Here is a 27,426-nt window from a genome sequence, read left to right on the forward strand (position 1 = left end):
TTTGATTGGACAGCCTTTGTTTCTGAATGTTTTTTCACCAGCTCTGTAGCTAGATGATCACTTTTCGTACTAAGCAAGACTGGAGGAATGATGGGCACTGTATACCATGAGGAGGTAAAAATTGCTCAATGTTAAGTTGTCCTCTGCTCCCTCTGACAGAGGTTATGCCAACAACTTTGACGTTAGGTAGCTGCAAATTCCTGCAGAACAGTGCCTAAGCTACTAAAATTCACCTGACACTTGCCAACTGGGACATCCTAATGTGCTCCAGTGTTTCACAGGCTCTCAAAGTAAGGTCAGCTTGTCTCCTGCTGGCCTGGAACACATGGAGCACATTCCCATAATAAAATACATTAAGCACATGATTAAGATTTGGAGAACTACAGCTTGCTTTCCATGTCTATCATGGGTCTTCTCTCATCATGGAAAAGGGAGGCAACTGCCCTTCTAGCCTGTTCTGAAGTAGGGCAGCAGCTGATGTTTTTACCCAGAAAAGAAATAAACAGTAAAAATCAATCCTTAGAAGAGAGGACTGCAGGTCAGGATGATACTGAAAACTGAAGTGTGGGAATATAGCAATGGGAATGCTGTACTCCCAGAACTGCACAGTGAGGGTGAAGGAGGAAGTTGAACAGCTGCTTTGCTTTAAGATATATATTTATCTGATTTGTCAAACTTCACAGCTCCTTACTACCCTGTAGATGCTGTGGGGGTGTATGGAAGAATGTTATGACTAGCTTCATGAATCTCATAACCTTCCTGAGAGATGGACAGTGAGTATCTGAGAAAGGGTCTGCAGCTCTGCCTGAACTGTATCAACTCATGTAGAGGGGTCAAACAGTATAGACCCAGGCAAAGTTTACCCGGTAACAGTGGAACAAAAGGCTCAGAAAGTGACTGTAACAAAACCAAGCTGCAATTCTGCATTGAGAAGGACAGCAAAAAGCCTTTTCTTCAGCCCCTTTAGAAAGCCAAATTCGATATCTGCAGCTTTTAATGCAGATCTCTGCACTATGACTGTTCCATGCCAAGGGAACACTGCACCAGGAAGCCAGAAACCCCTCAAAAACACAACCACATTGAAGCAGGAAATTTCATTATTACATTCCCATACATACATACCTGCCATGTCACTTCATGTAAATCAGTCAAAATTCAAACAAAAACCTTTTACCCACCAGCGTCAGATGGGGTTATACTGATAACAAAGGTGTTCACAATGGTATTTGTAAGTGTGACTACTAAACATCTGCTTCTGAAAAGATGCTGTTTAAAGAAAAAATGAGTTTATGCCATTTCTTAAATGGGCAGTATGAGAGACCATAATTTAAAATGATGCTTTGATGTCTCTGTGTACACAAGTATTTTGTCAGGGTTTGTGCCTTTTTTAAATGAGCTGATGTGTTTACCTTTACAAATCTCGTTCCAAATAAGCAACTTTCTTCGGGCATTTCCTTTTATGTACAGCTTCTAAATAAAGCAGTCCTCTGCCCTGCACATCCCTTGATTCTTATCAGATGCCTAAAAATGCCATGTCTCCACTGGACTTTCCAGATAGGAAAAAATCTCCAATGATGCCATATTTTAAATCATAAGGATCAAAACTACTCTTAGGAGAATTAGAAAAAGCAAATAAATATCTTTATAATATCAGACTGACAAAGCATCTAAACTTTTTCTGGACCATTTTACAGTGCATAAGGGACACTACTGACACAAGCAATGGTGGCATGAGAGAATAAACTTGCTAGTATCTAAGATTAGAAATGCAGACTTCTACTTTTCTAGGTTGCATCAGAAGATTGCATTTGTTCTTATTTCTTTCATTGAGCACTGTGGTCCTCCTAGGAGCATAAGGTTTGTATCACAGTTTTATCTCTACCACTGAGTTTCAGTATGGACAATCTCCTTTACTTCACTGTACCTTCTGGGTGCTGTCACATTACATAGAGAAGAAGGAACCTTTAGGGTGCACTACTAGGTGGATGCCTGACTATACCTGTGACCATCTGAGGACCTGCACTCTTGGTGTGATGGAAAGGAGAGAAACCAGTGTAAGTACTAGTGTCCATATGGTGTGCCTGCTTATTTTCCCAAGTATGGCCTCAGATGCCAATACAAAGACAGAAAAGGACCCAGATACTCTCTCACTAGAAAACTTGAAGAGGCCTAAAATATACAGTCTATAAAATATATCATAATCTGTGATTATTATATAAATCAGAGTTATGTTTTTGTTAACTCAGAAAAATCTTTTACCCATGATGTACCTCAGTTTGGCTTGTTAACTTAGGACTAATAAAATATGCATAGAGACAGGACTTTTAAAGAAGATTAGTTGCTTGAAAGTTCCAAAACAACCTTAAACCACATGAGTGAACAGTCTTGTTTTTATGGATTTGTCATAAATGTAGACCTCTTCCGTTCAGAAAGACTTCATTTTTCTTTAATTTTTCCTCTAAACAGTAGTTTAATTTTTACTTTTCTATTGAAAATGTAATATTATGCTTTGTTGGCTGGAAGACACATTCTATCAATTTGTGAGATTTGTCATATGTGGTTATAAATAGCCTGAGCATATTCCCTGAAAAATACCAATTTTAAGTTACTTGAGGCCAGGCAGAAGATTAAGTGTAATTTTGCCAGCCACCTGTTTTAATTTTTTTTAATTGATATTTGCCCTTCACTTTAATATATGGTAATGAGTGTGAAGGATAGCACATGAAAGTAAATGAATATTTTTCAGATTTTCTCTGCAGAATGCCAAGTTTACTTGAAGTGTTCTTATTAATTTCTGATATACTAAAGTCGGTTAGCAATGCTAGCTAAGCCAGATACAGTTGAAGATGCATTGTTAATAAATTCCAGGGATTTTCCTGTGAAAGATGCATAACAAAAAACCTTGAACTGTCAGGAAGATAAATATCTTCAATTTAGGGTACCTTTCTCTTTTAGTTTCTTGCAAGTCTTTTCCTAACATTCATAGACATATTGTCTGTCATAATAAAAACACATTTAAAATTTAACTAGTCACCTAGTTGTGTAAATACACGACTACTAGGTTTTTCAAAGGAAACAGGAGCATAAATTCCCTTTGTAGGTTTAATCTTCAAATACCTTAAAGTGTACAAAGTATGGCCTAAAATATTCTTATATGGGTCCCAACGTTCATGCACTTGAAAAATCATCCTTAGCTAAAGCCAAGTTTAGAAAACTTCTCCCATTGAGAAAATAAATCAACATGAAACATTAGTGTACTTGAGCAGCTTCATATACCAGGCTCTCTTGTGTAACCCTAAATGGCACTATCTTCGCAGACATGTCCACTCAGAATAAAATTTCCTGGACAAAGTGTAGCTAAACTGAGAAATGTAAAGTCAAGGAACACAGACTGTACACAGTAAGTCATGTGTTCTCACTGCTCAAACCTCCTTATCCTCATTTTTGGTCAACAAAAGCCACAGCTATGTTTTAGTGCATATGTCACCCTTTCTTTAAAAGTGGCAACTGAATCATCCTTATTACTTTATGAGTCGTCTTTGATTTCCAGAAGAGTTAACTCTGAATACTGATCCGAGGATTCTTCTGCTCAGAAGAATGCAATGCTTAGCTAGAATGTACTGCTTAGCTAGAGATAAAAAACAGAGCTTAAGAATTAGATGGTACCGTACACTAAAAGAATTCTCACACACCCACATAAATAAAGATAAGGGGCGAAATAGGGGCTGGAGTCCAAAAGTCTTGCAAAATTCACCATAAAGTCAGCAAAAAAACCAAGAAAGTTCAAAAGCTCAGCCGAGGAAGAAGAGTAAAATGTGACCCCATGAGGCTGAAGAAACAGGAACGACCACCAAACATCACCCCAAAAAGACGATTCTTCTGCCCTAGACTCCACCCAGACTCCGCCTATTATGAATATTATAACTAGACGTTGCAATAACATGAATATGCATATGAAAATGTTGTAATCACTCACAGAAATTGTATATAATCCTGTCTTTTCACTGAAAAGGCAGAGCAGTTTGTCCAGCGCGAGCTGACTGCTCTCCAACGTTGCCTTGAATAAATACCTCGCTGCTTAAAGACTAAAACTTTGTCTCTGAGCAGTTTCTCTGCGCCTTTTGGGGCAAAATTCGGCATCATTAGTTTGAGGCAACTTTTGGTTTTTGCTCTCTGCTTCCTTTAATTTTCTTATACTGAAATGGTCAAAAAAGGGAAAAAAAATAAAAGCTTTTTTACATCAGGGCGTATTTTAGGGAAACACTGTCTCCCTAAAATATATTTACACAAGCTTCATTATATTTATGCATGCTGCTTGAAGTCTGAATTGCATTTACAGGGCCATTTCTGCACTTTGGAAAGGCATACTAAGTTTCTTACTTACTGACACTGTTTTCTGAAAGTCTCTGTATAATTAACTACTGCTTACAGGCTAAAAATCCCTAGATTTCTTTATGCTGTGTCTCTCATCCTTTCATATACTTCTTAAATACTCTCATCCAGTTTGAATATACTGTATTTGAATATTCTTCTACTACTAGATTTACATTATTTGCAAGATTTAATTGGGCCATTACTGACATATCCTTGTGGATCTCCCTGCATCTCCATCCTTGTGGATCTACCCTGATTTCTCACCTTTGGCCATTTACCACAATTACATGTACACAGTCTTTAAAGACAGCATCAGAAGAAGCCCCCATGCACATATCAATAGCTTGTTTACAACATACATTCAACATACAGTCCTGTTGTGTGTACTCACACTATCCCATTCTCAGAAAGAGACCATTGTTCTATTTCCTGAATTTACTGCCATTTTAACTGTGTTTTAGAGAATCCCAAAAGCCATATTCACTTCTCAGTCAACAGAAGAATCACCTCCAAATCCAGATTTCCAACTGTCAATTCTTGCTTATCCCTGTGATACTGGGGTTTGAAACTGCCTAGCACATGGCCATCACAAAAAGGCTGTTCTTTATTTTAAGGAGCTGACCTCACCACAGAATACATTGTTTTGTTTTTCATATTATAGCATTAGCTCTTCACCCACTGGTAACATATTGTACACTCTGTCTAGCTTTCACCTTGCTCTTCAGGCTGTAGTACATGAGCTGCTTTCGAGGCCAGGTTGCTAAATGTAATTAGGAAATTTACCAAGGATGAATTTCAGACATGCTGCTTCTAAGAATGCAATATCAAAGTGTAAGTCCAAATACCTAGACAGTCCATGTAAAAAAAGAAAGTAGGAATGATTCTATCAAGCAAATTCTTTCAGTGTTTTTTCTTCTCAGTCCATTTTAAGTAGAAGGCAGTAGTGGAAAAAAAATAATTAATCCTGAGAGCACTTGAGTGATTTTGGAAGTGAGGAAGTGAGGAAGAAGTGAAGAAATCATGCACAGATGAAGAAATGTGTAGAATTCCCAGAGTAACACAGTGCTTGGCTTTAACTGATGATCCCACTCAACCCCATTCAATGCATTTATCAGGATCGGCAAGATTTTGAACCCTTTATCTGCCAGGCAGCAAAACCTACTTTTGACAATTTTGAGGACAAACTCTTAAAAGGGGTATTCACAATCCACTCTGAGACCTGAGTTTAGGTCATTTAAATGCTATAAAGTTTTCTTACAAATGGTCTTGCTTTTGTTGTAGTGATTAGCACCAAGTAACCTCAGAAATCAGAATAACCTTCTCAGACTAATTTCTCCCAAGTCAAGGGTTCTCGCATTTTTCAGAGCTGTCTCACTAGTAGAAGAAGAAAAATATGCTCTTCTTTCTCTCTGGCATATCTCTTTTACCTAAAGCATCAACGTCAGTAAGTGAGAGGGGATCTCATCTGGACCGTGAAGAAAAGAGAAAAATTATAACTCATGTTCTTTCTTGAAGCTGACAATGAAATGGCAAAAAAAAACCCAATAAACCACTGACACTATCAACATTGTCATCTACAGCAAAAAATATTTAAGATACTTTTATATGGATTTACAAAATATAACACCGAGAATCAATTCACAAGGACACCATTAATATAAACTTAAAATTAACTCTCAGTTCTGCTAGACCCTGGTTTCATTTCTAATGGTGCTTTTGTTGCTAAATAAATACCAGCTAAGATAGTTTCACATCAAGAGGACTCAGAGGAAGCAGTAAGAGTTGTGCTGGAGCACAATATTACACAGCTCTTTATTGCATCCTGTAGGTTGTGACTCTTCAAAGAATTTAATAAAAATGGTTTGAGACCTACTGCTAGCACAGGTCAAAGAAACACACTTTCCTGAATACTTAATGGTGAGGGCTGGAAGGGGTTAGGAAAGAAGAGGAAGAACTAATGATTCAAATTATAATCACAGCCTGAAACACCACTGCTTGTTTAATAGTGTTATCCTAGTCACACCACTCAGCAAATGTACTTCATTACTTCATTCCTATCAAATATCTTATTAGCTCATGACATCTAAATTTTATTTTCTTTATTGTTCCTGTTATTTGAGACTTAACAAAAACTTCAAATATCTTTAAAAGGATGGTTTAAATACATTTGTCAAAATGTATTTAATTTGACAAAAAATGCAAGGAATACTCAAGAGAGTCCACCAGAGAGTCAGCAAGACAAACTGGTTGAGCTCCAGTGAATGGACTACCCATGTAGGAGGAAAAGTTGGGGGATTGGTCAGCCAGTGTTACTCAGTGACAAGAGAAGAGACAAGAGGTACAAACTGAAATACTGTGAACACTGGGAGGGTGACAGAGCACAGGCACAGATTGCCCAGAGAAGTTGTGGAGCCTCTCTCCTTCCTTGGACATACTTGGAAATCCTCTGGACATGGTCCTGGGTAACTGGCTCCAGGAGGCCCTACCTCCACAGGGATTTGCACAGGGTGACTTCTGGAGTACCTTTCCAGTCTCAACCATTCTGTGATCTACAGTGTCCTTCTCTCGTGACACCTCTCAGAGGAGCTGGGTCAAGGTTCTCCACTGGCACCAAGAAGGTTATCAGGGTTCCCCACCTGCATTGCCTCACTGCCCCAATGCCAAGCCCTTGTGCTCACAGGCACTAGCCTCTCACCATGGAATTTGGCCTGAGCTTAAACCATCCTCAAAAGGCCATGAAAAGATAGACAACATCCTCTGAAGCAGTGGTTTTCCAGCTTTGCAGTATCTGCTGTCCACCCCTGAACCCTGTGACATCTCTGTGAAGCGTCTGTGATGGCACCATCCTCCTGCACTGCAGCATATGGTCCAGAGCCCTAGTAGGCACACACGTAGCAGGGATGTGGTCCTACACCAGAATTGCTGCATTTGGGGAGAACAGCGACTAAGCAGGGCTGCAGGTCCCTCATAGTGATTGTCCCAGAGCTGTGGGCATGAGAAGGTGCTGGTGCACTGGCACAGTTGACAGCCCTGGCCAGTTCTTCTGCCTTCCCTTACCACCTCATGCAGGTACCCTGTGCTATCTTGAGTCATGCTGGCTACCTGGAGGGAGTGGAATGGAAGGCAGGGTGAAGACAGCCCTCAGGGCTGGTTGACAACTTTCCAGGAGGCCCTTACCTCCCGTTTCCTGCTGCCCTCATGGACTTACTTTGTTTTTTGTTTCTGGTGCCAGGAAAGGTCAGGCAGGCACACTGCATTTCTCTTTTGGCAGGAAATGGCCATGGGCACCAAGGAGGATCGGGGGCAGAGTAGCTCTGTCACCATAGCCAGCACCAGCAAGAGACAGCAGGCAGGGAGGTGGGAGGCAGCAGCAAATGGCCTGTGCCTCATCTGCCTGGACAAGGTGGACATGCAGGTCATGTCTACAGCTGCAGCCACTACTCCTGCTTCATCTGCATCCATCAACAGAAAGCCTTGAGAGCTGCCTACCCACTCCATGGCAATCTTTCCACTATGTCCTGCACATGGTCAGAGCAAACAATGACCACCAAGAGTAGATGGTTGGCTCACCCACCTGCCGGCAGAGGACAGTGGCAGGGTGCAAGTGCACTGCAGAGTCCTACAGCAGCACTGGTGCCACCACCTGCACCAGGGGCCCACCAACACCGGCTCTGCCACTGGGACAAAGGGGCAAGCATGAGGGACCAAGCTGTGTGGGACAGCATAGCTCCAGGGCCCTCCAACTCCCCTGCCCAACATGTTGCAGAAGAGCCCTCCAGCTCTGCTGAAAAGGCTCTGGGGGATCCCAGGGGACACCCACCCACTCAAACATAACCAAGCAATATGGCCTTGCTGTGACAGGGTCTCATAGACCTGAGCACCCACCATAAGAGGAGGGCAGGCTGAAACATCTGGGACTGTTCAGCCCAAAGAAGGCTCAAGAGGGGGAGTCATCAAGGTGTACAAATACATGAGGAGAGGGTGCAAAGGGGATGGATCCAGGTTCTTTTCAGTGAAAGGACCAGAGGAAATGGGCTCAAGTAGAAACACAGGTGGTTCATTCTGAACATCAGGAAACACTTCATTACTGTGAGGGTGACTGTACACAAGCACAGATGGCCCAGAAAGGTTGTGAACACTATTCTATTGAGAACATCAGCCATCTAAGCACGAAAGCAATCCTATCTATTATTGCAACAGCAGCACAGCAATCTCTCTGATATTGCTTTGGCAATGTGAGAAAGAGTCTTACATTGAAGAAAAAATTCCTGCAAAACTTTCTAGCAGAACACAGCTGGGGCACAAACAGTGTCAAATATTTATGGATTAACTCATAGGCTTTAGAGGAGACTACCTGATGATATAAGGCATCCTTGCAGGATATTGATTTGCTGTATTGAGTTGTTTTCATGCCAAAGACATCCAGAAAGATCATGGTACTCAGTAAATTCTTCTATTTGATTTGTATTTTACTATATAGCAGATTCCAAATACCAGTAACTTTTAATGTAAATACATAAAGAATATTTTATTTACATTACCTTCTACTGTACAAGAGATTTATTCCATGCAGTTCTACCTTAAGAACCACATTTCATAACACAGACAGAGAGTTAGACAAAGGGCACATTGAGATTAATCTGAAAGTTAGAAATGCCTACATCTGTGCAATACACAAACATTCAATAAAGGAAGAATGCAAGTAAAGAACAAACTAGGATAGGCAGTGCTTACACTCCACCATAGGTAAATATCCAAGTATTTACTGCTCCATTCTTCTCAGTATGGCAATGTGTATTTTTACTATAGAAATACATAAGAAGACCTGCAGAGCTTCTATCTTTCTGTCAACAAATAACGAGTCTGCTCCTTTCACAGGTACATGCCTTAATGAAAATAACCTTTAATCTACAAACTGTTCAGGTACAAACTTGGGTACGAGTTCTTTTTCTTTCCTGTTTGCATCAGTTTTTGCTGCCTGAATCAAGATCCCTGTTATTTTTTGTAGATCACCTTGATTATTTTGTAGTCATAATGCTGTGTTTGTGATAACTGGGTGAGCTTCAAGGCAATTCTCTTATTTTAAATTTTCTTATAAAGAATTTTCAAACTTTCCTGTTTCCACAATCTGATAGTTTTTTTGTATTCCTGATGTGAAAGAAGAACAAGTTTTTTAGAAGAAAATCATCTGAAAAATTATTTTCCCACTTAACAAAGTCTACCCTTGGCAAACAGATTATAATAGGCAATTCTGTATGCCTGATCTAAATGGCAAAAATATCTTGATAGTAGAAAAAAGTAGCAAAAAGACCCTAAAGTATTCGGAAAAATTATGGGGAGATACCTGCCTGGTTATGGACCTGGTCAACCTGTTCTGGGTGACCCAAGGGACTGGGATAAATGATTTCCAGAGGTGCCATCCAGACGTCACCACTCTGTGATTCTCTCTATTGTAACTAAAAGGAAACAGAAGATTTCTAGGCATAAAATATAATAACAAAAAAAGTATGATTTTAGGTTGCACATGCAACTTTCAAGTGTCATATGCATTGGTCAGTTGTTCAACAAAACATATTCTCTTAAGCAGCTGAAAAAACACTATGCACTTTTTATTTTTCAGTAGCTTTGATATAGATTTCAACAACAAGGTTCCTGACTTTGCTTTGGAAAGGAGAGGTTGGATCCACACAACTGTCTTCGCAAATCTGTCTTCATCTTACCAAACTATCTATACAGCTTCCTTTCACTGTATTGATGAAGGAAAATGAAAATATTACTTTGTCTTTTTCTTAGGGGTTTTTAAACTAAGCTAGTACAACTATCAAAATAATAGTAGTTAACATTTACGTAGTTTATATAACATAATAATTTACTTCTAAAAATTTGTTGTGAGAAATTAAAGTCATGAACTTGAATTTAAAACTTCCATTTCCTTTGAAAAGCTTGTGCAAAGCTTTTAAAAATGCTTTCTATTTTACAACTGAATTTAGAGAATCATGTTTTTATTTGAGTTTGTCTACCAAATCTTTAAAAAATCCCCAACCATTTAGATTAAAAGTAATTATAATTTGCTCTCTAAAACAAGACGATGAAAACTTCCTGCTGTACAGAACGTGCCCTGTGCATATATATGCAACATATTTCCCAAGAAACAGAATTCAAATCAGATGAATATGGAGCAGAGGGCTAAGCCTGATTTCAAAAGAATCCTTTAGAAATTCAGGGTCCAGGTGGTCAGTTGCCTCTCAAGGCAGGCTAATGCTGATACACAATGCTTCATCAGACGACAAACACACTTGTCCTGATTCAGGGGTGACTGTGTAAACCACCTCCCAGTAACAGAAGGAAGCAAGACAGCAAATACTGACACAGCCACAGCTGCCATGGTTCATCAGTGTGAAGCTGGCTGTTGTCTACCCTGCCACCATCATGACTTTGAGCAGCATCAGGAGCTCCTCTTCCCCACTGGTCTCTGAAGAGACCAATGCCTGCCTTGTCATCCTTATGGATACAACCACACAAGGCTCATGGAATAAGGACTGCTAAGCACCCTCCAGCTACATCTCTTTGACAAACATTCCTTTACTCTTCTTCTCATAGAAACCTATTCTCAGTTGCTGGTAAATTTTGCCAAGCTTCATTTGTTTGGAGTGTAATTTCCCTTAACAGATGTTTATATCAAACTGAATTTTTGGATATAGGTTAGCTATAGAGTTCAGTGAATCTGGAGAAACCAATGAGAAGAAAATTTGCGTAAGTGAAATATACAGGGGTGTGCTTTCAACTACCTCTATAAATATTCCTAAGTAAAAAAACTTCTGAGAGGAAGAGTAAAAAAAAAATCATCCGGTACATGTATTACACGGGAAAAATGAAGCCTTTAGTGGCTAAGTTTTCAGAAGGATGATATCAACTGATCATATTCTCTCATGTCTCAAGTCCTGCAGACATCACATCTGTGTTATACTGGAGTATATGACTAAAAAGGATAAACACTTAATGTGTACAGCTGGACAGTCATAGTGGACTGGTATCCTAAATACAGAGCAAGTACAGGTTTCCTTACCTGCCATGACACTCCTCACTATTCCAACACTGATTTCAATTTTACATGAGGGTAGTACCAAAGCATAAGTTACCTTGACAATACCTCAGGAGGAAAAGTATCTGCACAGCAAAGAGAAAGACTGGGACAGAGACGTAAAAGGTTGGGAAAACCAGAGGAAAGTAAGCAGGAGCAGTAATCACCATGAGTAGTTAGCTAGGAGAAGGGAAAAGCTACTACAGAAAAATATGAGAGGTTACCAAAGTTGAGGACTGTACTGGTGTGCAGCAAAAAAAAAAGAGATATAAGGAGACACAGAGACAGCTATAACCACCAGCTTAAAATCATAGAATCTGAGAATGGTTTGGGTTGGAAGTGATGTTCAGAGATCATCTAGTTCCAACTCCCTCACCCTGGGCAGGGACACTTTCTACTAGATCAGTCCTATCCAACCTGGCCTTGAACACTTCCAGGGATGGGACATCCACAACTTCTCTGAGTAACCTGTTCCAGTACCTTCACAGTAAAGAATTTCTTCCTAATATGTAGTCTACCCTCTTCAAGTTTAAAGCCACTAGCACTTGTCTTGTCACTACAGGCCCTGGTAAAATGTCTATTTTTCTTTCTTTCTTTTATACCACCTTTGTAAACTGAAAGGCCCAATAAGGTCTCCCCAGAGACTTCTTTTCCCCAGGCGAAACAATATACACCAGAAAACTTGAAAATTAAGCCAGAATTCCAGTGTCCCTAAAGGGGACTGTTTCAAGGCAAATGCAGCGGAAACCACTAACCACATCTGTTCCTTTTCCCTTTATGAATTATCTGTAGAAGAGTAACTGGCAGTAGGAGTCCTAAAATTTTGCTATAGTTTCATATTTAACCTGGCTTTTGCTTTCAAAGATCTAAATTGAAATCACTGGGGACTGGCTGCACAACACTTCACAATTCAGTTCTGGTTTATAGTTCTGTTTTCTTCAAATCTAGTTCCAGAGGAGTCTTGTAATTGAACTAACTTTGTTTAAACTTTTAGAATTATTGAATCAAAATGTCATTTCATGAATGGATTAATATTACAAATGGTTGTAGCATTATGCTGCTTTTAAAATAGGTTATTTGCAATTCGATGATTTATGGAGTCTTATACAAGCTATTTCACTGAATTTTATTAGTAAAAGTAATTGAATTCCAAAATTACTATTTGACAGTTGATCACTTAAGTAGCATCTGGCGAAAAAAGAGGAATAATAATAAAACCTATAAATTACTATAAATTGTCATTCTGTCATAACTGCATGGTTTGCCTTCCAATTCAGCTGTCCTTTAATTCAGTCACTAGTGAATATCTGATCATTACAGAGTAAAGCACACTTTGAAATATTTTCTGTGTATGTCAGGAAGACTTAGCACACAAATTGATACCTGTAAAATTCAGTTCTTCAATAGCAGCTTCAGGTTCAGATTTATTTCAGCCAGTGATACATCTGGGTATTTTGTGTGTATGTGTATTTGTAGTTTTACAGCCTGTCTGTTTATGGATTAACTCTCTGTTCATGGATTAACTCTCTTGAGCAACATCATTTCAGATGTCCTAAGGAATCACCAATTCAGATTTTTGAATTTTGATTTTGTGTACATGACAGGGCAACTTCATCCGAACCAAGGTACGTATGTAACAATGAATAGTCAGATATATAATGGTGTAAAGCAAAACAATAACAAACTAAGAAAATAAAAAGTGCTTAAAAAATTCCTGTGCAGTTAGCTGTTCATGGATTATCCCTGTGATAAACAGCAAAAAAATACAGGTTTTAATACAAATATAGCTCAAGGTACAAAAGCAAGGGAAAGTTGCATTTTACAGACTTTTCAGTGTTGGTATCTGAAACACATTACTTACTAAAGACAGTAAGGGACTACATTAGTACCTAATTCCAAGGAATTTCCACTGAAATCCATTAGTTTACCTTCTTGTATACTTTAAATGTTTCTTTTTTCTGTCTTGTTATACTGAAAATATCAACAGCTTGACAAGATCAGATACAGCTTCCCATGACAAAGTCTCAACCCAATGTTTTTAACTCACAGTTTTCTTAAGTCTCTTTTTACACAAAACTCCCAGAGCACTTGCGAGCAAAGCAACTGAAGCAGAGGGGAGGTTGTTCTGGAGCCACTCCCCTGGGAACACTCATTTAGCTTCAAACTGTGCCCAAAGCCATGTGAGCCCTTTCATACAAATCCTGTACAAAGGATGTGGTGGGTTCCCCCAGCAGCATGCACCCTGCACATGCAGTCCCTGCTCTAGGGAGAAGATTTACTCTTTCCTGTGGGGTTTTCTTTGGGGACCTGCCCTTCATCGAATACTTATAGGGCTGTTGGTTAGGGAGGAGCTGCTTTTCTACATGAGCAAAGAGCAGCTGACCAAGAAGCTGGTCAGTTGGTATAGGAAGCAGATTAAGAAGTTACCCAGACAAAAGGCACAACGAGTAAACACAGTGGATAGACCTGAACTCCCAAAAACCAAACAAAACGTGGCTGAGGTGCAAGCTTGAACTCTGGACCACTGATCCACCACAGGAACTGCAAACGTATTTCTTGGCATGGTGCTAGCTCTGCCAGCTAGCATGATCTGGAAGGTAGGACACGGCAGGAGCCATTCCCCCTAGGAAGAACAGACAAAGTTTCACTATGCCTGTCTCCCTCCACCCTCACTGTCCCAAGCTGACTTTTTACCTTTAAGTACCCTCATCATACCAGACTCCACAGCATATCAGATGTATCACTACTCAGATTTCACCTGCAGGAAATTTTCTGCAAGGAAGAAAAATTTCAACATCATTTTAGATGCTTTCAACCAGAGAGGTGGGTGTGGGGAGTGGAGAGATAGATGAACAAATGAAGCCTGAATTGGTTTAGGATCATGGGACCTAGAGCTGCATAAAATGGGTGGGTGCATGACCCTAAGTTCATAGTGAGCTTCATACCTGAAGTATTAAGGATTCTAACATTGCAGTCTTGCAAACAGACCAATTGAAAAAAAAAAAAGGTCCCAACAGCAACACAGACTTACAGTTATAACTTCTAGTGGTCCACTTGCAGCAAGTTGTGATCATGAAAGAGCAGATTCCAGATAAAATTATGGGTTTTTTCCCAAAAGAGAGTATCCTAACACTAATAGAACAGATATTATATGTTGCTTAGTATCTCTGAAAGTGGAAACTACAATGAACCATGAAAATCTTCTAAGGTTGAACAGCATCCTCAGTGAAGAGAGGAATTTTTACAGTAATGCTCCATATAGTTTACATGCATCAAGAGTATCTAAAACCAGGGATTATATCAAAAACCTTAGAATCTTAGCCAGGAGTGGAAAGTATTTATAAGAATTTTGTCACATTAGTAACAGACTTGGAAAGTGATATTTTACTCTTAGCTGCAATAAGTCTTACTAAAAGACAGAATTAAGAATCAGTAGCTAAAGCTAGATGAAATAATATCCAAAGGTAAGCAAGTCTGCCTTCTTTAGGACAGCACATAAGTGTAGCATTTCAGAAAGAAGCTAATGTAAGACCTCCAGAAAAATCAAGTCTTTTACCCATAACTATCACTTCCAAATTTCTCAGTCCAATGCATTGCATTTCAGCTAATGGTTTCTGAAAGGGTTATTTTCTACCTTTTTCCTATTCTTTCCTTACCCAACCTAGTATACCAGCAAAAGCTGCTAAACAGCCTACAGGAAACTGCCTTTTTCCCCCTTTTGCTATTGCTTAGTTTTAATTTTCCACTACAAACCTGGACATAAGAGGCTATATTAGTCTGATTACAGTGATGTAACTCCTTGCTAGTGCTACTTTTTTCCCTGAATTTTAAATGCTGTCTTTCATTATTCCTCTTGCACAGAAATATTACTAGAAAACTGACAGTATTCTTCTGTCAGTATTGCACTTTTTGGGGAACACTAGCATTACGACTATCTCTTCCCATGGGTTATCTCATACAACAGTATTCCCACAGCTAGGCACATGACAAAGCAATTCAATCTGAATGTTTGAATAAAGGGCCTTAGTGTTATTTCTGTGAGAAGGCTTCAGGAAATGGCTGTAATGGCTCTAATGACCACTGTATACGTTTTCATACTTTGTTTTGTCATGGGGAGTAGATGGCTCCATACAAAATAAACTTGAAGAGATTATTCAGAGCAACAGATGTTTTTCCAATGGAGAGATTTATGTTTAAATGAAAATATCCCCAAAGTTAATTAGCAGGGCATTAGGTACATGTTCCTATACCTTCTAGTTTTAATTAAATGCAAAGCATATTGCTAAATGGTGTTTTCGAGTCTCAGCTATTTGTTTCCTTTACTGTATACACACATGTTGTGCTACAACCACTAAGTGGGAATGTATTATAAAAAAAGGTTAGTGATTAACAACTTCTCTCTTCATAACTAAGTATCTTGATAGGAAGCATCCATATGGAGATAACAGAGTCAAGTAACAGATTGTACATCCCCAAAGTCTAAGGACAGCACAATTCTAGAAATTTCATATACCAAAAGGCTGGAGCATGGTCCAAGATAGGTGGATGAACAAATACATTTCTGTCAGACACCACATTGCACCACAAGTGCCTGGGACATTGCAGATCTTACCATCTGTGGATGAGTCACAAATGTTCAAACCTCGGTATGAGCTGAGTCCGGAAGCTGCATCCAGTATGCAAACCCTGAGAAGTGCAACTATTAAAAAATCAGCCTTTGATTTAATTTTTAAGAGTGGCTTCAAGTATAATTTGCATTTTATAGATGTTTTTTGTGCAAATGATGATTTGTGCACACAAATATCTACTCACCACACCATTTTTACATCAGTATATATATGTACTGAGCGTAAAAAAAGTAGAAAACATATTCTCATACAAATATATCTTTTGTTCTATATCGCTTAACTCATGAGACAGGAATGAAGATACAAAAGGATAAGAATCAATGCAGACTCCTTGGCTGTAAATTAATGAAACTACAGACCTTCACATCAATGCCCAGATCCCAAAGAGCTTAGAGAGGAGGAGAACCCTAGATAATCAGATAAAGAATAGACAGACTACATTTCAGCATCTTAACTGTTAAATGTTGATTTTACAGAAAAATTAAAAATGTTTTGACACAGACAATGAAATTTTATAAATTATTTAAAAATAGCAAGGAAAATTAACATCACAAAAATGCAACTTTTTATTGTGCATGTAAATTTTTATACAACCACACACTAACTCTGTTTTGGGGGTATATCATAATAAATATCACATGCAAACCACAACTATTTTAAATGTTGTAAGAAGAAGTACATTAAGGAGCTTAATGTTAAGTAAGGGCCTATGTTTTCAAATTTCTAAGACAAAATGAGTAAAACACTTTTTTTTATTTTTGATTGCATTTACAAAAAGGTTATACCACAGGCAAAATGTAGCTATCACTGAATATTGGTTGAGTCGTGTATTGAGATTCAGCATAGCAAGATCAGCTGTATTACTCTCCCATATTGTGTCAGGCATTTACGTATAACAGTCAACTGCACTTTTTTAATAGTAATCAGAAAAGATACAGGAGAACTGCTTGTGATAACTACAACCACAGACAAACATAGATTCAATTAATCACACTTCACAGCATGCACATCCCTTATGTTCTCAAAATTCTGGTTTTCCAGAATTTTGTCAGCTCAGCAGAGTCCCTTTATTGCATCTATATCCTTTTCTGTCTGGCTATAATGCCACCTTCACACATCAAGTGCAATTTTTGACATCCACACCCTAATAAAAAAATTTATACACAACTAATTGCATAAATATAATACACAAAAAATCTCCCTTTAGTTTTTCAAATCCGTTACTGAACTGGAATAATTTCATTTTTCAGTTTGGCAACCTATATTATATATTTGCAGTCCTTACTCAAGAGCTTCTGACCATGAAAATTCAAAGAGGTTTTGGTCTGCTTTGTCAGAACTGGAGATACAAATGAGATCTTCTTTCAGATATGATGCATCAAGAAGACAACAGACTGTCCACAGGCTGTAATTCAGATTTCAAGCTATAGGAAGACTGAGCTTTGCTAGCTCTTCAAATCACCATGACAGGTAAAACTTACTAGCAAATTATTTAATGCAAAAGACACTCTCATTTCTCATGCAGAGAACAGCAAGTTCCAGGGAGCCCTAAGCAAAGAGTGTGTTCTCTGTACACAAGCCAGGAGCTGTGCTACTTGGGAAGAATATTTGTGTTACTGCCTGAAAATGTAAATATATCTGTATTCCACTTTGAGTAACAATACTTTCATTCAAGGAGAGCAAGCTGGGACACAGGAAGAGAGCATTACTTTTTCAGATGCATGAAACTCAAATCCTGCCACAAAAAACCAAAGAAATTCTATCCTTGATTTGAGAATGCAAATACATGCAAACAATCAGGCTTTTCCATCTATATACAAATGTAAATTCTCACCTGCTATCAACATCCACACGTTCACGTTTGGAGTATATCTTAGTACTAGTAAGTTCACTGTGCAACAATTGCAGAGAAAGCAACTGCAATGACAAAATCACACAAGCAAGCCAAAAGCTTCTTCATTAATGATATGACTTGGAGCCTTTTTCTTTTCTCCTCCGGACCAAATTGTACCATGTACTTTATTTAATAGTATAGATTGACATTTTTATGATACTTTGAAGATATTGGTTTAAACAGATAATTTTCATTTCAGTATTCCCATAATATTCCCACTTTATTTTCCTCCTAAGTCCAAATGTGATGGGAATTCACTTGGTTTTCCTTCTAATTTTCTTTGTTTCCTCTCTCTCTCTCTCTCTTCTCTTTCTCTCCCCCCTCCTCATTCCTCACTTTTCAGTCTGCTGAATGATCTACCACAACACACAAATATCAAAGATATGTGTTTATGCTGTTTTAAGAGGATACAATATTACTGTTCTGACAAAATTACAGCTTTTCGCTTTGTTTCCAAGATTGTTTAAATGATTTATGATCATCCAGGAAGAAAGCAAAACATCTCACACTTAAAAAAAGAAAAGAAAAAAGCATTTTTTGTTGATCTTAACTTAGTTACTTATTTTTGAGCTCTGGAATAATCTTTATATAGTGCATAGTTAATTTAAAAATTTAAAGTGACTACTATAAATGGGAAAAGAAAAATTTCAGAATACATTAGGCTGAGCAAAATTATATTTCTTTCCTTGTGAATAAGGGACTGTCTTTTACTACTTGTTCAAACAGCATCCAACACAACAGGACTTTGATCTAGTGTGAAGGCACCGCTTGTGGTCTGTCAGATTTCAAATATCACCTAGAAATTCTGTATCAATACAGTTTCAGTTCCTGGAAACATGGTATTAACAGTATTGAAATAGTCCATGTACTTAGCACAGGACCAATTTTTCACGTCACTCCCCTTAGGAAAATGGGAAACACAGAAACTCACTCAAACTTGCAAGTTTTTCTATAGTCTCTGTTTTTTGTTGAGCACAGAAAAAGTAAAGTAGCAATGTGCAGACCTAAATAACTTGACTAGAGTAAAAATTTTCCATTTGAACAAGTCATGCGGCTGTTCAGAGCACAATACCACATTCTGCAAGTTTAATGTCTCACCAACTTATTGCCTTGTGCTTCATGTATGTCAGAGAAACTATGCTGAAGCCAGATTTCATATCTAAGAGAACTACTTTGAATTTCTTATTTCAGAAATATCATAGAAGTTAATAGTTTATATTATAATTCGCTATCTCAATGCATAACATCTCAAACTGAATTCACTGTGGTTTAAGTTTTATATTACATATGTAATAACATACCTATTTACTCTACCTGACCACTATGGTAAAGTTGGCAAAAATTACCTCAAATATTATCTGTGTGAGCCACACACTGCTTTTTGCTAAACTTCATAAAGGCATTTAGAGGAATTAAGCAGTTAATTTTGCTGACTGACATTTAACAAATATGTTTTAGACAGAATCACCACAGTATTGACTTTCAGCTTGTGATGGTCACTTTAATCTTGTATGAGTCTGTGCATTACAATGTAAGACATGCAAGCAGTAATATTGCTAAAACTACATTCCTATTTTCTATTATCAGGTCAAAAAATAATTTCTTTGCTAGCAAAAAAAGATGTCTAGAGAAGTTTTATGAGGGCATTTTATATCCCCAGAAGTTATAATATTCATTAAAGAGCAAGTCTGCTGCCTGAAGAATATTTACTATTTTAAAATTATTTATTCACAAAATTCCATCTGAAAAGCTAAGACTTCAAGAAGGAAAGCTAATAAGAAACAGCATTGGCTTATATCTTGCTAGCAGAACATATGTGTTTCTTGGTATAACCCAAGTTATTTACTCCCAAACAAGCAATGTGGAAAAACAAGCAACATGGAAAGTTCTTTGCATGAACATGCATTTATAGCAATGAATATATCTTGTAGCATTTACAAAAGAGGTATAGAGTCAGTAGCTTCTAATTTCCAATTTCAATCTGCTGCTCTGTTGTTTTAAACTGAGTTGCACAAAGGTAACACCTGACAATCCCAGGAGACCAACAAGGGAGTCACCGTGATAACTCTATCTGATTAAACCACAGATTCTGCACAGCCTTTCCCACAGGTTTCTAATTCACTGTGGGTAGAATTTGCTTTTAAAACTCTGAACTCCAACATGCTGTCATTTTGCTTGCTACAAAAAACCCCTTCTACAAATTAGGGAAAACATCATAGCACCATATAAAAAAAAGGTGGGGGATGGGGAGAGTGGAAGAGTGTTAAGCTTGGCAGCTGTTTAAAATACTAGATGTTAACACTATTTTGCCTTTTACTTGTACATTCATTCTTATTTAGAGGAGATGCAAGGAGGGAGTGTCAAAGGAGTGGGGATTCTTTATGCTTTATACTGCAAGCTCAGAACTGTGTACATTTCTTCAGTAGTTCTACTGCAGTTGCTAGTATACATGTACTATGAACATATAAGACATTGCACGTCTTAATTAGGCACAAATCAGGTGTAATGCAACATCACTATATTTTATTACAGAAGAACAAACCTATGGGATCAAACAGATTCTATTTCAGACATGAAAGAACCTCAAATGCACTGACCACATGTAACATCATGAAGCTATTTTAGACTTAGCAAGAGAAGATCTACAAAGGGTACTTACCTGATCTCATACACCACAGAATCTCAAATGTTAGCTGCCTGTGAACTACTTTCTAAACAGAAGCATTCTTGTTTACAGTATGTAATTAACAGAGTAGAAAAAATCAAAATTACTCACAAAGTCCTGGAGATGCAATAGCAAACTATCCAAGACAGGAAATTCCAATGCAATATTATAAAACAAGTGGGAATAAACATGCATGAAGTCAGGAACTGACAGGCCTCTGGATTACCGCAGCTGTAGAAATCATGCTCGTGCATGCTGGGCTATAATTTATGAAACGGATCCCAGGAAACAGCCAATCATTTTGCTTCTCCTAACAAGTCCAACTGGCTATGAAAAGCTGGAAGTGCTGCACAGAACAATGAAGAGGAGCTATCCCACATATTAATCTGCTTATCTAGGATTGCCTTCTGTGTAGGGAGAGGGAAGCATATAATAAGAGGAGGAAAAAAAAAACGAAAGAAAAATCACAGCTGCACTATTAAAACAATGGAATACCTCTAATTAAACATGCAAATCTTCCATTGCAGTCAGATGGCTAGTACTGTAGTCAAAAATTTGTAGTATCAGCTAAAACATTTCAGAAGACCACCATCCTCCTATTCAAGCTGAATTTATATTTCCTATGCAGTTGTTTCACTGCTCTCCTTCTCTTAATTTAATGTTGCTGTTAAGTGTGAAACATCCTTCCATAAAAACTGATTAGAGTAAGATTTTTATTTTTTTTTTGCAGTTGACAGGTGGCTGTTCAGTGCATTAATGAGCAGCCCTTCCTGGAAAGCCATCTCCATGGTCCTAGGACTTAAGATGTAAAAGACCATCATTTTCAAAAGTGGCACAAGAGACTGTGTGTTCAGTCAATAACCAAGACACACTTTAAACAATACGAACAGACCAGAAATTACATACCAAAGCATGTGGAGCCAAAGTTGTCCTTCCTGGGAAATTCCATGGTTTCAAAATGTAGGTTTGACCAATTTGAAATTAATATTACTGTGATATTTTCTGCTAAATAACTTTTCTGAAGTTCTTCAGAGTAACAAAAAATCATTTTTAAAAAATTAATATTAAATAGGAATTTAATATTAAATAATATTAGAGTGTTTATCACTATGGTTTATTTTAATAAATAATGTAAATTAAAATTTATAGTTTCATCAAGTGAAAAATACAGAGGAATCTGTCAAAATAAGAAACTGGACCTTATCAAACTATCTTCCTGTAAATGTGCCCATTGAATTCTCTGTGTTGATAAATTTCTATTTCAAAAAAAAAAAAAAAAAAGAAATTATATAAAGAAATTAACACATAAAAAAATCTACAGTTTTTTAAAAGAGCCATTGGCCTGTTTATACAGAAATACTAATAATATTGAATGAAAACATAAACTTAGGGTAAATTAGTGTGAATTTTACAAGAAGGAAATCACGTAGGTTTGATTGCTCTATCCTTAAATCCTTTTTACATATGGTTATTCCTCACATCCCTTCCCTTTTCTTCTTACTCTTATAATCCATGCCTTAATAATTTCTGAAATCTCCTTAGCAAAATGTATTTGATAAAACCTGCTCCTGTACTTGCTGTCACAATATCATGTTCAACAGATTCTAGAGGTATTTTGCAGCCTTAGGTGCTTTCCCAGACGTCATCTGGTAGCAGCAGATGACCATCTGAACCACCTTGTCCTGATAGGCATCATTACTTTAATTAGAGAGACAGAAGCCTTTAATCTCATGAATCAAGTCTTTTTGCATACCTAAGCAGTCTCTTCCACAGGTTTACAGCCTACCATAGTACTCATGAGATATTTCAGTGTTGCCTTCTTTTAAAAGTGCCTTGATGAAAACTCGCAAAAACAAAAAAGAAAAATACTGAGAAGGAACAGTTTGTAACAGATACTGAAAGTGATATACAGTTATGTTTCTGTTACTTAGAAAAAAACCTCAATGTCCACAGATTTCTGAGCAACACATAAAAGGAATAATTTTTTCTGAGATTCTGCAGTTCAGCCACCTCCAAAGAACAGCATTTGTAAACCAAAAGGCATATAAATAGCATGCAAATAATGAAAAGTAAAAATATGTTTTTAAGGGGGTGATACTAAACATTATACAATTTAACCAATCAATTTGAAAATATTCTAGTCACACCTATGGGATTCATATAAAATCTTTGCTTATCTATATTCACTGGTGATGCCTTAAGCCCCTAATGGTTTTCATTTTTCTAATATTTGTAAGACTTATGAGTTTTATAAGTAGGTTTAAAAGCAGAAACCCCTTCCTTCTTTGTCCCTTGTCCCTTTCCCTTTCTCCAGTACCCTTGTTTATACATTCCCTAACCCTCTTACCCCATTCTGTGCTCCCCATATCAATCCTGCTTCTGAATACAGCAGAATTGTTTAGTCTTTTGTCAAGGCAAGGCCTAGACAGTTGACAGAACAGCATATCTGGGCCTAAACCACAGAATAGGTCAAGAATTAGGTAAATATGTGCCCTTTGTGCTCTGATGAAGTTGAGGATGATGAAGTGGGTGGTCCCAGGAAGACCCCAGACCCAATTCTCAGGGGGAGGGCCAGGGGCGGTCCAGAGGAAGGGCCAAAGGGTGGACACATCTGGGATTGGATGGATAATGTTATAAAAGGTAACCTTTCGGGCACGGCCGGCGCGCGCGTCGTGTACCATCTACTGCCTTGGCAAATAAACCCTTTCTTATCTCACCCCTAATTAACTGCTCCGGAGATTTTTTTCAGAACCAAAATACACCGGCAACACTGGCAACAGTGTAACTATCTCATATTCTATTTGACAAATGCTAGAAACACAATGGCTTCGCAGACTGGGAACTTGAGTTCCTTACCTTTGCAAGTCATGTCTCTGAGTTGAAAAAGAAAACACTATAAATTACAGTTTCAGCTCCCTGCTTCCAAAACATAAGGGAAATAAAACAATTTGCAGCTGGTTTCTTTCCAGAGTGACTGAGGAATAGCCTCCTCCAAAGAAGAACATTTGCTAATGAAAGAGGTAAGTTAATATATATACACACATGCTAAAGCGTTTTGGTTTTGGTTTTGTTTTTTTACAGACTAATTCAAATAGTCTCTCTCGTACTGGCCTCATCAGCCACCAGCGTGCCTGTAATAAATGTGGATAGAGCCTTCCTTAATCTTTGTTCGCGAAGCCTAGCCATGAATTCAAGTAGTGGTCTGCCCTTCCCCCCCAAAAAGGCTTCATAATTGTCCCTACTGTCCCACCATACATCGAGACTATGAAAGGCTTTGAACTTAGGAGGGAGAATGTCTTCCCTTTATCCCTACCAAAAACATCCTTTTTACACCCTTTGCTTCTTTTTATGATTTTCCCAAGCAAAATATGAAGGTTTTAGCTCTAGGTCTTTCAACAAAGAAACCTACCAGAACTCTCAGATACACCATCAAAGAGTGGCAATCTCTCATTTTGTTTCTCAAGATCATAAAGAGCATTAGCTCCAACCATTTCCCCCAGTGCAGAATATACATGTAGCCTCACACCCACATTCAGTGTTTTGAAAACAAAATCTGCGGAGTACCATAATAAATTGGTACCATTCCCTTATTTGCTGTATAACTGGACTGTATCACACTGCCAGTTTACTGCAGTTCAATTTAAAATAAAATAATTTATTGAAATAATATCTGCAGTTCAGAAAAGTCTTCACTGAATAACTGGACTGTTTCAGGTAAAGTAATACAGTTAATCCTTCAGTACTTAAGATAACGTATCCTTTTTTTTCTATCTTGTTAAATTATTCATCTCCATAATAGGAGTTTTCTGCTTCTAATTCATTCTTTCTGTACTTGGCTGCCTTTCAGAACTCCCTGATTTATTGTGTTTCTGAGTCTGCCACACTGATATCAATTTCACATCTACTAATAAAGTCAGCAACCTTAGAAGTAATGTATTCCTCATCCTGTTACAATTTCTTTTAAATGGTTCACCCACAAATGATTTCTCTTTGTCAACATTTGAAATAATTTTGTTAGCTAAGAACTTTATTACACAGCACAGCAATACAGCCTAAAAGGAAACCATCAAGAAGAAACTTCAGCACTTGTCTGCCTGAAGGTTAGTCTTTCTGGCAGACTGAAGGGGAGTCCAATTTTCATACATTAAAGTGTCTGGGCACAGTAGCCTGAACTGGTTGGAAGAGGCAGGCACAGTCTAGATACGAGTGAGGCAGCTTTTTAGATGCAGCTGGCTTTATGGGAAAGTGCTGATGGAAGGCACCTAATTCTTCACCTCTTCTTAGCTAAGTTGGGACGTGAAAAATGGGCTACTTTTGTCAGTGGCAATTAGGTTGTCTAAAGGAAGAACGCAGGATTAAGTTAAAGTGCTGGTTTTGACTGGGCCTAATTTCCTCCATAGTAGCTGGTATGTGCCTATATTTTGGATTCATGCTGAAAACAGTGTTGACACACAGGCATATATCAGCTGTTGCTGAGCAGGGCTCACACAACATCAAGGCTGCTTCTGCTACTCACCCCAACCCACCAGTGGGCAGGCTAAGGGGGCACAAGGAGTTGGATGGGACACAGCAGGGATGGCTGACCCTCACTGACCCAAGAGATATCCCAGACCATATGGTGCTGTGCTTAGCATACAAAGCTGAGTGAAGAAGAAGGAAGGCGGAGGATGTTTGGGGTGATGGCATTTGTCTTCCCAAATCACTGTTAGACTTGATGGGGTCCTGCTCTCCTGAGAATGGCTGAATGCCTACCTGCTGATGGGAAGTGGCTTTCCCTGTTACACTGCCATTATCTCAATCCACAGGTTTTCTCAGTTTTGCTCTTCTGATTCTCTCTCCAAACCTAGTAGGGGATGAGTGAGCTTAGTTGCCAGCTGGGGTTAAACCATTACAGTTACATTTCAATATATTTCAAATAACACAATTTCAATTCCATTGTGGATTATGCTGCTCATCCCTTAGTTTTCACACTCCTTTATTCCTGCAGTTCCAAAAGTGTCTTGTAGATGACAAGATGTATGTAAGTTGAAACATCTGCAGACTTACTTGATCCTGCAAAAATATTCATGCTTAGCTCTCCCAGGATTAGCTAAAATCCACAAAGTTCATACAGAAGTGATTGTTACCAGTTTCCCTGTATGGACTAACTGTATAAGCTACAAAGTCACTCCTCGCAAAGCACACACAAAATATATGGGCAGACAAGCATATTGCTATCATACCCTGCTCTAAAAGCAGCAGCAAAACTCTACATGATAGGATATATTAATAATTGCGGATATGAACAATGGAAAGAGAGATCTGCAGACAGGTTGCAGAAGAAATTGTAACTGTTTACTTATCTGATTAATCAGCAGGTATAAGCTGCTAGTGAACATTGTGTGAAGGTTGCTCTGACACTATTTAGAAATAAGCACTGTGTTCTGAGTTGAGGTATAAACAAAAATACAGTAGTTTAATGAAGAAGTTGTTCATGTCTCCAGATGCTGATTTTATTTGATACAGCAGCAATGCCAACAAATACCAGATCATAAAATAAAATTACACTCTTTATAGTAGTTTGTGAAGGAAATCATTTGAATGGCACACAATGAAACATGGAAAATATGCCAGGAATGGAACATTTAGAATATTTAGTAAGACACTATGTAAAAGAATGTGAAACTCCTGCTTACAGTAAACACAGTCTTTAGTTCAGTTTACATTATGTGGTTACAAAAAACAAGCTGAAGGAACACAGCACATGCATAGCAGATTTTTTGGGACATAGCTAAATAAATAAACAAACCTATACTCATGTATTCATTTAGGAACCCAACGACTCATCTGCCCCACTGGTTCAGATGCACATGAACAAGCTACTGGTACTAGATGCACAGTCAACAGGCAAATTCAATACAAAAACAATATAAGCAATTTTAATTTCTGCATGAGGGGAGAATGGAGTTGTACAGTTTGGTTGTATTACTTGCAGACCTTAAGCTGGCACAAAATAATGTTGTAAAAGAGATAAAAATATTGGGAGTTTTTTATAAGCATCCTTTGCCTTTTAATAAAGCCTCTAGGGTTTGACTGAGATCTATAACTCATTTCACATACAAAGAACTGAAACACCCATAGTCAAATATAGCACCTATTAAAAATAAAGGAGTGTAGAATTCCTCTCAGTTTAACACATGTTGAGGGAGACAACTTTTTCCATGATCACTGACTGTAATGGAATTCCATCTTGAAGTCTTACTTCAGAATTTAAGCCACAAGATATCCATCTCCATTACTTTGTACTGCAGTGAGTTAAAGGTTATAAACTACCCAAGAGGCCGTAAGCTAACATAAACTGCAACTGTATGACTGACAGTCCTGCATGTGTAGAATCAGCTTTATGCTATCATAGTTTTATTACCTGTATCACAGAGCAGCAATGAAGAAAGACTTTTAAATCTCACTTGTCCTCTGGAAAGCAGTCACGTTTAGAGGACAGAGTCACAGACTTTAAAAGAATGATATCTGAATGAATCTGAGCCTTATGCTCAGATGCATCACAAATAAGCTAAGAAAGCAGCTGACTTAAGTTCAGCACCTAGTAGACCCAATCTCTTTGCCATCCTGTTGACAAACCTTGTAAATAACCAGCTGGGGAAGCCCTACAAAGCTTCCATTTTCTTAATCCCAGAAAAATCTGATTGTACTAGAATTTGTTTGCTTGAGAACCAACCAAGGCACTAGAAAGTTCAGAAATGACAGCTCTGCAGTTGCACACAAAATCGATGCATTCAGTCCCAGC

General features: G+C 38.1%; 1 protein-coding gene across 1 annotated transcript in view; it reads right to left on the bottom strand.

The window, feature by feature from the left end:
* PDE4D (phosphodiesterase 4D) overlaps window positions 1–27,426 on the bottom strand; it is a 603,821-nt gene that overhangs the window by 575,304 nt on the left and 1,091 nt on the right. The gene's annotated exons all lie outside the window — the stretch shown is intronic.

Source organism: Pseudopipra pipra, chromosome Z (assembly GCF_036250125.1).
Source record: "Pseudopipra pipra isolate bDixPip1 chromosome Z, bDixPip1.hap1, whole genome shotgun sequence".
Lineage (NCBI taxonomy): Eukaryota > Metazoa > Chordata > Aves > Passeriformes > Pipridae > Pseudopipra > Pseudopipra pipra.